Source organism: Zootoca vivipara, chromosome 11, assembly GCF_963506605.1.
Source record: "Zootoca vivipara chromosome 11, rZooViv1.1, whole genome shotgun sequence".
NCBI lineage: Eukaryota > Metazoa > Chordata > Lepidosauria > Squamata > Lacertidae > Zootoca > Zootoca vivipara.
This window is the reverse complement of record NC_083286.1, coordinates 62,656,291-62,666,854: the sequence shown is the minus strand read 5'-3', so window position 1 is coordinate 62,666,854 and position 10,564 is coordinate 62,656,291. Positions and strand designations below refer to the sequence as shown.

The window sequence follows — 10,564 nt, the reverse complement described above, 5'->3', positions numbered from 1 at the left end:
GATAAAAATAAAAGGATTAACAACAACAATTTAAAACTTTTGCAACCCTTAAAATAACAATATTCTAAAACAACAGCTGAAAGCTTGCACCAACTTTCTAAGAGTTTGGGTGGGCTTGTGTAAACAAGAGGGTTTTTTTGTTGTTTAGTCGTTTAGTCGTGTCCGATTCTTTGTGACCCCATGGACCAGAGCACACCAGGCACTCCTGTCTTACACTGCCTCCCGCAGTTTGGTCAAACTCATGTTCGTAGCTTCGAGAACACTGTCCAACCATCTTGTCCTCTGTCGTCCCCTTCTCCTTGTGCTCTCCATCTTTCCCAACATCAGGGTCTTTTCCAGGGAGTCTTCTCTTCTCATGAGGTGGCCAAAGTATTGGAGCCTCAGCTTCACGATCTGTCCTTCCAGTGAGCACTCAGGGCTGATCTCCCTCAGAATGGATAGGTTGGATCTTCTTGCAGTCCATGGGACTCTCAAGAGTCTCCTCCAGCACCATAATTCAAAAGCATCAATTCTTCGGCGATCAGCCTTCTTTATGGTCCAGCTCTCACTTCCATACATCACTACTGGGAAAACCATAGCTTTAACTATACGGACCTTTGTAGGCAAGGTGATGTCTCTGCTTTTTAAGATGCTGTCCAGGTTTCTCATTGCTTTTCTCCCAAGAAGCAGGCGTCTTTTAATTTCGTGACTGCTGTCACCATCTGCAGTGATCATGGAACCCAGGAAAGTAAAATCTCTCACTGGTTTTTTTTTGTTGTTGTTTAGTTGTTTAGTCGTGTCCGACTCTTCGTGACCCCATGGACCATAGCACGCCAGGCACTCCTGTCTTCCACTGCCTCCCGCAGTTTGGTCAAACTCATGTTTGTAGCTTCGAGAACACTGTCCAACCATCTCGTCCTCTGTCGTCCCCTTCTCCTAGTGCCCTCCATCTTTCCCAACATCAAGGTCTTTTCCAAAGATTCTTCTCTTCTCATGAGGTGGCCAAAGTATTGGAGCCTCAGCTTCACGATCTGTCCTTTCAGTGAGCACTCAGGGCTGATTTTCTTCAGAATGGATAGGTTTGATCTTCTTGCAGTCCATGGGACTCTCAAGAGTCTCCTCCAGCACCATAATTCAAAAGCATCAATTCTTCGGCGATCAGCCTTCTTTATGGTCCAGCTCTCACTTCCATACATCCCTACTGGGAAAACCATAGCTTTAACTATACGGACCTTTGTAGGCAAGGTGATGTCTCTGCTTTTTAAGATGCTGTCTAGGTTTGTCATTGCTTTTCTCCCAAGAAGCAGGCGTCTCTTAATTTCGTGACTGCTGTCACCATCTGCAGTGATCAAGGAGCCCAAGAAAGTAAAACCTCTCACTGCCTCCATTTCTTCCCCTTCTATTTGCCAGGAGGTGATGGGACCAGTGGCCATGATCTTGGTTTTTTTGATGTTGAGCTTCAGACCATATTTTGCGCTCTCCTCTTTCACCCTCATTAAAAGGTTCTTTAAATCCTCCTCACTTTTTTTAGCAGGGACCAAAAGGCACATACATGGAAGTGACCTGCCTGATATCCATAGGCAAGGAGTCTCGAAGTGCAGGTGCACATTAATCGTTTGAGTTCTTACAGGTGCAGAACAGGTATTTTGTGGCACCTGCCACAGAGCCAGTTTTTCCATCAATCATGCCCTATAGAACTTGCCTCATTCATGCCACTTAATGTTTTTCTCAGCTTCTTAGCTGTCCTTTTAGGCTGGGAGAAGCTAAGAAAATGCTGTTTGCGCCAGGCAGTTAAGTAAGTTTTTGTGGGCTGTTTATACCACAAACCCAGGGTCTTTGCACCAGCACCACACACTGGGCTGCCAAGCCCCCCATCATGATAACCTGCCCCCCTCGGTCACTTTCAGCTCCCACTCCCTTGCCCCCAAACCCAGTCTCTAACCCGCAATCGCCCTGAGGCCTCCTCCACCAATGGAACGAACTGGGGGTCTTGCAGGCTGACACCTCGCCGGTGAGCTCTCTCTTGGGCTTTGTTCCTCATCAGCTCTGATGGTGAGATCTCCTACATGGAAGGAGAAGGGTGTCAGAAGAGGCTGATGGATTGTAAGCGCTTGACATGCCACCTTTCAAAGCAGATATTCCCGGAACAGCTTGCAATGCAATACACTCTATTTTTATGAAACCCAGATAAAATCTGTAGAAATACAAACCAACAAAAACCCCTAATGAAATTTCACCTAGCAGCAGGTGCTTCTGGCCAAAAGCCGTTAAAAATCATAGTTAAAAGGTCTGGGATAATGCCCCTACCTCTGATTTAAAAGCCCAGATCTTCATGCATGGATCAGCTGCAGGGTGTGTGTGTGAGAGAGGTGGTCCTCACAGTGCCTGGATAATGCACTAAACTCTGCAATTTTGCAACTTGGCAAGCCCGCTATCAAGAGAATTTCTGCTCAGTGTTTTGATTGCACTGGTGGTGATTCAAGCAGAGCGCTGCAAATTTGCCTGTGTGTGTCCAGGTTTATCCAGTGCTGTTTCCTTGCTTCAAAGGGAGGGGAACAACCACTTTGAACAGCTCCATATGCCTGGCAGGTCTAGCCAAACAGGTTGCTGTTCCCTGCCTGCGAAGGATAATTGCTATTCATGGGCAATTTACCCCCTAACAGCATTGTGCACATTCTAATTAGAGGAGGGAGGAGGGAGGCACTCAGCACCCATGTGTGACCACACAACACATTACTCCCTTTGCGAGAAGGTCAGCACTCGAAGGATGCATTTATTTAGATTTATGCTCAGCGTTGCTGTCTTGGACCTGCTGCCGTGGCTGCCCTCACCGCCAGCCCCTTCTAAGGGCCGTCCTTCAGACTTTCATGCGGAACTTGCTTCCTGTGGGAGTAAGTTCCCTAGTTTAACTTTGTGCTGCCTGATGAAGGATTTTCTTCTGATGAAACAAACCCACACGCTCAAGCAAGGGGCAGGACCTAGCCACGACCTCTTCTCTGTATACAAGTGTGTGTGCATGAACACAAGTGGCCAAGGATAGCTGTCGCCACCTCCAGAACCTATAACATTTATATACCACTGAGGAGGAGCTCAAGGCGCTGTAGCCAGGGGCGTTCTGAGGTGGGGGCAGGGGGGGAGCGGTCTGCCCCGGGTGCCATTCCAAAGGTTTTTGTTTTTGTTTTTTTATTTACAAAATGTCGACCCCCGATCGTCGGCACCCTTCGGAGTGCAGGGCGCACCCCTTAGGATGTGCGCCACACGCCCTGGGATGAGCACCACTCCGGGTACCGGAGCAGGTTGCTTTGCCTGTGGCTGTAGCTTGTTTTAACCTCAAAGCAACCCTGTGAGGAAGGATAGACCAAGAGGCAGTGACTGGCTCAGGGTCACCCAGTGAGCTTCATGGCTGAGTAGGGGATTTGAACCATGGTCTCCCAAGGTCCTATTCCAACACTCTAACCACTACACCACACTGGCTCTGTTCCTCCCAGTGTTAGGTTAGAGCCGATAAGTGATGAGGCTCAGCTGTCGGACTTGGCTGATAGCCCGGAATTGGAAGGGAGGCTTGTTTTGACAAGGGCTGAGGAACTGGCTGGGAGGGGTGAGCAAATGGCAGAAATACATCAAACCTCAGAAGAGAGTTTGTCTGAGCCTGTTCCTGGGTCTTTAAGGTTACAAGAACGCAGGAGGGGAGGGTTACAGGATAAGAGGAAATTGCAAGTACAGAGATGGAAGCAGAGGAAGGTGTTTGAGCGTAGGGTTAAAAGGAGATGGAATCACGCTAGAGAGCTAGATGAGTCATCATCCGATTAACTAGCGGCCTTGAGCATGAAGCGGCAGTCTTGTGGTTGTTTGCCTGTGTTTTCTAATTGAAATAAATCTCACTATTCACAAAAGACTGTGTACTGGTCATTGCATATGGACCATCTCTCATGTCCCTCCCTCACTTGGAGGCTCTTATCTTGGGCCATGCTGGATTTGACTGGCTCCAAATCCACTCTGTACCCTCTTTGTACTGCGATGGGGATATCCCCGAGCTGGGGAAAGAGAGAGAGAGAGAGAAGGGGCGAGGTTCATGCACTGCGTGCATTCAAATGTTTGAAAGGTCATGCTATGAAAGATGGAGCAACCTTGTTTTTTGCTGCTTCAGAGGGGAGAAACAGAACCCATGGATTCGAATGACGAGAAAGGAGATGCCACCATCAGGAAAAACTTTCTGACAGTAGGAGCTATTCCTACTGGTGGCCTCTCCTTCCTTGGAGGCTTTTAAGCAGAGGTTGGATGGCCTTCTGTTGGGGATTCTTTCGTTGTGATCCCTGCATTGCAAGGGGTTGGGCTAGATGACCCCGTGGGGTCCCTTCTGACTCTGCAATCCTATGATTCTAAGGGGCTCCACTCCGCTGGACTGGGGAGAGTTGGAAATGCCTTACCTGCTCATTGCATTCTTGCTGCCTCAGTTGCTGGTCCCTCAAGACTTTCTTCTCATGCACTGCTTTGGCGAGCCTCCTCTTCTGCGGGGAGGAAGGCAAAGCACCGCAGTTGGTTTTGTGGAAAGAGCCTACCCCGAAGGGAGGGTGTACTTGCTTGATGCTCTGGGGCCGTCTCCCTAGTGAGGTGGGGCAGGCTGATGGCAGGACTCACCAGGTACATGTTGTACCTCATCATCTTCTTCCTGGCATCAGAGACCGTGGAGCCCATCTCCCTCAGCTTGGCCCTCATGTCGACCATCAGGTGCGCAGGAGGGTCCTGGTTGTTTGGTAGCTTGGTCACTTCACTCAAAAGAGGCCCCAGAGAGTCATACAAGGTTGAAATGAAGTTCCTGAGAGAAGGACAAGCAACCCAGCCGTGTAAGAGCCTCAGAAAAGCCCCCTCCTTTATGAATCTCTCTAGCCCTCTTTTAAAGCCATCTAGGTTGGAGGCCAACACTGCCTCCTGTGGGAGGGAGTTCCACAGTCCAACCATGTGCTGCACTTACACAGTCTCCTCGTCCAGCTCCTCTTCTCCATGCAGGGGGTTTTCGGTCATGGAACATCGAGGTTCAGCTATGGCAGGGGAAAGAAAAGGGGAGAGGACAGGGCAAATGAGTGGGGGTATTTTGGCCCCAGATAGCCTCCGCGTGGTGGGCATGGCGAGGCACAGACCTTCTGCAGCTGGTAGCCCCTATTTGCACCTGTGCCCATTTCCCCATTTTTGATCCTTGTGATGTATTAGTGAGCCCAGCTGGGCCTGTTGCTTGAAATGCCTGGCGAAGCCCACTAGCCAAAACTGCCTGGAGAATCCCCCCCCTTTAACTGCCCAGGGGTCAAGCTTGGAAGCTCCAGCTGCTGCCCATCCATTACCAAGCCAAAAGAGATTCGGCATTCTGTGGCGAACTTTAAACACCCGCTGAAAACTGTGGGATGTGAAACACATAGCAGTCAAGTACAACATTCCTAGAGTGGACGTGCAAGGGGATGCTTTGTACCAGCCAGTAGCAAACTTCCTGTTTCCTCCTGAGCTGGGACAAGACTTCCTCTGCATATGTCTAGAGGTGGGTGTGACCTTACCTGCCCAGGTACCAAAAGAGGCAAGGCAGGCAGCACACTCCCTCTTCTCCATCTTGCTTTCGTCAAAGAAGCAACAGCTCTTCAGCTAGAGATGCCCTCTTGGCTTCCAGCCACATGGGATATTTCCATGTGTATATATTTTGTAACCTAAGTCTGCCTTCAGGGATCCAATTGTGAACTGATGATCCTGTAAGTAAACTTCTTTTACTGACTCTAAAAAAGATTGTCGCATTTATTCTTTTTAAAAGGGAATTACCAGGAATCCTATATTTAGAAGCTCAAATGAGCTTGCAACAAGCAAAGCGCTGTGCATTTAAAGGGGAATGTTTAAAATTCTGCTAAGTTATAGAACTTGCTATCCTCTCCCGCTTCCCGGAACATTCCCACAAAAACCTTTCTATTCCGCCAGGCCTCTGCAAACAATTAAGAATGCATCTTCCCACAAGGGTTAATTAGTTTAACTCTGTTAATGGTTTCATTTTATGCTTGTTTGGGGTTTTGTAATTTAATACAATGACTTTGAACATGTCTCGGCAGTAGGTGGGCAGCCAGTGCAACTGTTTTCACAATGGTGCCACATGTTCTCAAACAGAAGCCCCCATCAGCAATCTAGATGCCCGCATTCTGCACCAGCTGCGGCTCCCGAACCAGACCTGAGGGCAACCCCTCATAGTCCAGTTACAGTAGTCCAGCTTCCAGGTTATCAGTGCATGGACCACATGGATGCCTGAAACCTATGGAAAGGAGGAGAAGTGTCCATCTTCAGGCCAGAGTGTTGGTCCTTTGATGGGGTGGAGCCTGGAGATGGGAGCCCGGAAACAGACATCAAAGACCTTGGCCAGCTCCTTCCAATCTTAGCTGGAACAAGTTGTTTGCTTGGAGCTGTCCATGGTCTAGCAATTGTTGACCAGCCTTGTCTCCAGCCTTGCTTCTTTCCCTGCAGGTTCTGGCATCAGATCAAATATATAGATGGTTCACGTGGTGCTGAGGTTGGCCAGGCATCTGCATCTTCTTCAGCTGCTATAGGAGACCCTTCCTATCTACCAACTTCTGCACCAAACAGATTGAAGGAGTGCATTCTAGCTTGTTGTTGTTGTTTAGTCGTTTAGTCGTGTCCGACTCTTCGTGACCCCATGGACCATAGCACGCCAGGCACTCCTGTCTTGCACTGCCTCCCGTAGTTTGGTCAAACTCATGTTCGTAGCTTCGAGAACACTGTCCAACCATCTTGTCCTCTGTCGTCCCCTTCTCCTAGTGCCTCAATCTTTCTCAATCTTTCCCAACATCAGGGTCTTTTCCAAGGATTCTTCTCTTCTCATGAGGTGGCCAAAGTATTGGAGCCTCAGCTTCACGATCTGTCCTTCCAGGGAGCACTCAGGGCTGATTTCCTTAAGAATTCTAGCTAAGAATTCCTTAAGAATTCCTTAAGAATTCTTAAGCTAATTCTAGCTAAGAATTCCTTAAGAATTCTGATTTCCTTAAGCATTCTAGCTATTTCACTGTATTTTATTTCTTAATTAAATTTATATACTGCCCTTTATCAAAAGAACTCGGGGTGGTTCACAGAATAAAATACAAGATAAAACACAGTGCAATTCATAGAAATGTAGTGTTGGAAGGGGCTCCATGGGCCATCTAGTCTGACCCCCCGCAACACAGGGATCACAGCGGATGTTCAGCCGGAATACCTGCAATTCAGCCTTAAATGTAGCTGAGAGGTGGCCCTTGGACCAGCTCCCATCCTCATTGTCATGGGATGGAGCCCCTTCCTCCCATTTTTACATTGAACCACCTGCCTCTCCTGCCTCGCTCCACTGATGTTAACATGTGCCCTGTCCTACCCTACAGGATATGGTGCGTATGTTCAGGGGTTGGGTGAAGTAGCCCATCTTACCTGGGAGGCTGGGGGTTACAGAACCTCTTTGATCCATGGCCTGAAAGAAAGAAAAGAGGGAGCCTTGTGGGAGGCTGGTCTACTCTAAAGATGTGCCTAGGCATCTTGAGCCTTGAACATTTAATTTATTTATAAGAGCATTTATAAATCATTAACTCATTTAAAAATACCCATTATGGCGGTGTACGATAAAATTCTTTAAGCACCATAAAGTCATAAAAGACGCATTTATGCTTGGCTATCTGAAATAAGCTGCTCCAGAAAACGATCAAGTAAGAGTGTTTAACCTTATAACTGCTGCTACAATCATAATAGCTAAAAACGGAGAGAGAAAAAGCACATCATCTACTATCAGTGATTTGTAACTATGGTTAAGCTAAGTCACCACAAAGGAATGCATATAAAACCAGCCTAATGGGTTTGTGGAAAAAATGATATTTTTTGTAATGTTTCGGAGCAACAAGTTCAGTGATAATCTCCAACCTTATCTTGCTTTCAGCCTGCTGTCACTGTATTTATTTATGCTCTTTATCTTTGTTTTGGTTTGTTTATTAATAAATGCTAAGTAAAAAAACCCATAAAAGACAGAACAAATAGCCAACACCAAATCACATTAATTCTCCGAAAACCCTTGGCTAAACAACTGTTTTTCGTGGGCGAAAGGATATCAAAATGGTGGTTGCCTCTTTGGCTTTCTGAGCACAAGGCGTGGGCAGGGCTGCCTGGAGTAGACTCCATCATGGCATTTTGCGCCCCCCACCCTTTTACAAAGTTGCACCCAGCTCCAAGCCCCAGAGCAAAAGCAGACGGCTGCTCATTCTTTTCCATTGGCAAAGTGCTGCCTCATAAATCGTCACAGCCACACTGTGATGAAAACCATCCATTGCAAGTTAATGGCTTGTCATCGAGGCCACCAAGAAGTTGATGCTGAGTTCTCGTTCCCACTTCCCAGGCCTCCTGTTCCCACTTCTCTCGAAACTTTAGCTGAATCAAAATCCACAGGTAGAAAAGTGAAATAAAATAAGAATCCTTTGCCCCCAGCAGAGGGCAGTGTGGGAGTGCTCTTCAGGCCCAACCTGCTCCGCTGAGTGAACGGTCCAGCATTCTCTGCATCAAAGATGTTTCAGAGAAGAGCATTTGATGCAACCCACAAATGAAGGGTCTCTTAGCAGCCAGTTTCCCTCCTCAGGCTCTCAGAAGGCGGGGAGAGACTTCAGGCTTCTGGCTGAAGTGAAGGGCAGGCTCGCTCCGCCCCCATGAGTGGGTCTCTCCACCCCCAGCTGCAGAGCCGCGTGCCACTCTGTGCAACCAAGTGGCTATCCCGCTCCTAGGAGGGCACCCTCCGTGCCCCCCTCAGGAGCGCGCCCACCCTGGGCAGCGCAAGCATATGCTCCTCCCCTGGGTGTGCCATGTCATGGCATCTGTAGGGGGTGGGCTTGCTCCTTTCCCCTCCGCTGAGGTAATGCCCATGTTCCAGAGGCAGGAGAGTCACCCTCCCACTTTCCCAGCTTCTCCACGCCTGAAATTTAGGCCCTCTTTGCCCGCAGAATCCATGCGCCTCCAGCACCCATCCCACACCAATTCTGCAGCATCGCTTGGGTTCCCTCCTAAGGTCATGTTTATAAATATGCTCACCCTCTGAAAAGTACAGTGGGTACCTCAGGTTACAAACACTTCCGGTTACAGACTCCGCAAACCCAGAAATAGTACCACGGGTTAAGAACTTTACCTCAGGATGAGAAGAGAAATCACGCAACGGTGGCACAGCAGCTAAAGTGGTACCTCAGGTTAAGAATGGTTTCAGGTTAAGAACGGACCTCCAGAACGAATTAAGTTCATAACCAGAGGTGCCACTGTGAGTGTGTTTTTCAAGTTTTAACGTAAGAACACAGTAATCATCATCACTATCGCTTTATTTATACGCTGCCTATCTGACTGGGTTGCCCCTGTTTGTGATCATATATAAACACAACAAGACATTACACATTCAAAGGCTCCCCTAATACCAGACTAGATGAATCCCAAGCCGGAATTAAGATTGCCGGAAGAAATATCAACAACCTCAGATATGCAGATGACACAACCTTGATGGCAGAAAGCGAGGAGGAATTAAAGAACCTTTTAATGAGGGTGAAAGAGGAGAGCGCAAAATATGGTCTGAAGCTCAACATCAAATAAACCAAGATCATGGCCACTGGTCCCATCACCTCCTGGCAAATAGAAGGGGAAGAAATGAGGGCAGTGAGAGATTTTACTTTCTTGGGCTCCTTGATCACTGCAGATGGTGACAGCAGTCACGAAATTAAAAGACGCCTGCTTCTTGGGAGAAAAGCAATGACAAACCTAGACAGCATCTTAAAAAGCAGAGACATCACCTTGCCGACAAAGGTCCGTATAGTTAAAGCTATGGTTTTCCCAGTAGCGATGTATGGAAGTGAGAGCTGGACCATAAAGAAGGCCGATCGCCGAAGAATTGATGCTTTTGAATTCTGGTGCTGGAGGAGACTCTTGAGAGTCCCATGGACTGCAAGAAGATCAAACCTATCCATTCTTAAGGAAATCAGCCCTGAGTGCTCCCTGGAAGGACAGATTGTGAAGCTGAGGCTCCAATACTTTGGCCACCTCATGAGAAGAGAAGAATCCTTGGAAAAGACCCTGATGTTGGGAAAGATTGAGGGCACTAGGAGAAGGGGACGACAGAGGACAAGATGGTTGGACCTACGAACATGAGTTTGACCAAACTGCGGGAGGCAGTGCAAGACAGGAGTGCCTGGCGTGCTCTGGTCCATGGGGTCACGAAGAGTCGGACACGACTAAATGACTAAACAAAATACCAGACTGCCTTCAGATGTCTTCTCCGTGTTATATACAGTTACTCATCTCCTTGACATCTGATGGGAGGGCTTCCCACAGGGTGGGTGCCACTACCAAGAAGGCCCTCTCAGTAGTGAGAGCATTGCTGAATATTCAGAAGCATTGCTGCTTCCAGCTGTGGAGGCAGAGCCAACCTTCATTAGCCCTCTCCTCTATGAAATTATCTAACCCCCTTTTCAAATCCACCTAAATTGGTGGCATGGGCATGGCCAGGATTTTTGTTAGGGGGGCAGGCTTTTGTTGGGGGGGGTTCGTTGGGGGGGGGGCAGAAGCC

The 10,564-nt window shown here is 48.1% G+C and overlaps 1 long non-coding RNA gene across 1 annotated transcript; it reads right to left on the bottom strand.

Moving 5' to 3' along the window:
* Positions 1 to 1,988: 1,988 nt before the first annotated feature.
* Positions 1,989 to 4,679, bottom strand: LOC118077157 (uncharacterized). Its single transcript, XR_004691608.2, has 3 exons — positions 4,618 to 4,679; positions 4,407 to 4,487; positions 1,989 to 2,041 (listed from the first exon to the last, which is right to left on the bottom strand). It is a non-coding gene; the product is annotated as an uncharacterized LOC118077157 (long non-coding RNA).
* Positions 4,680 to 10,564: the final 5,885 nt, after the last annotated feature.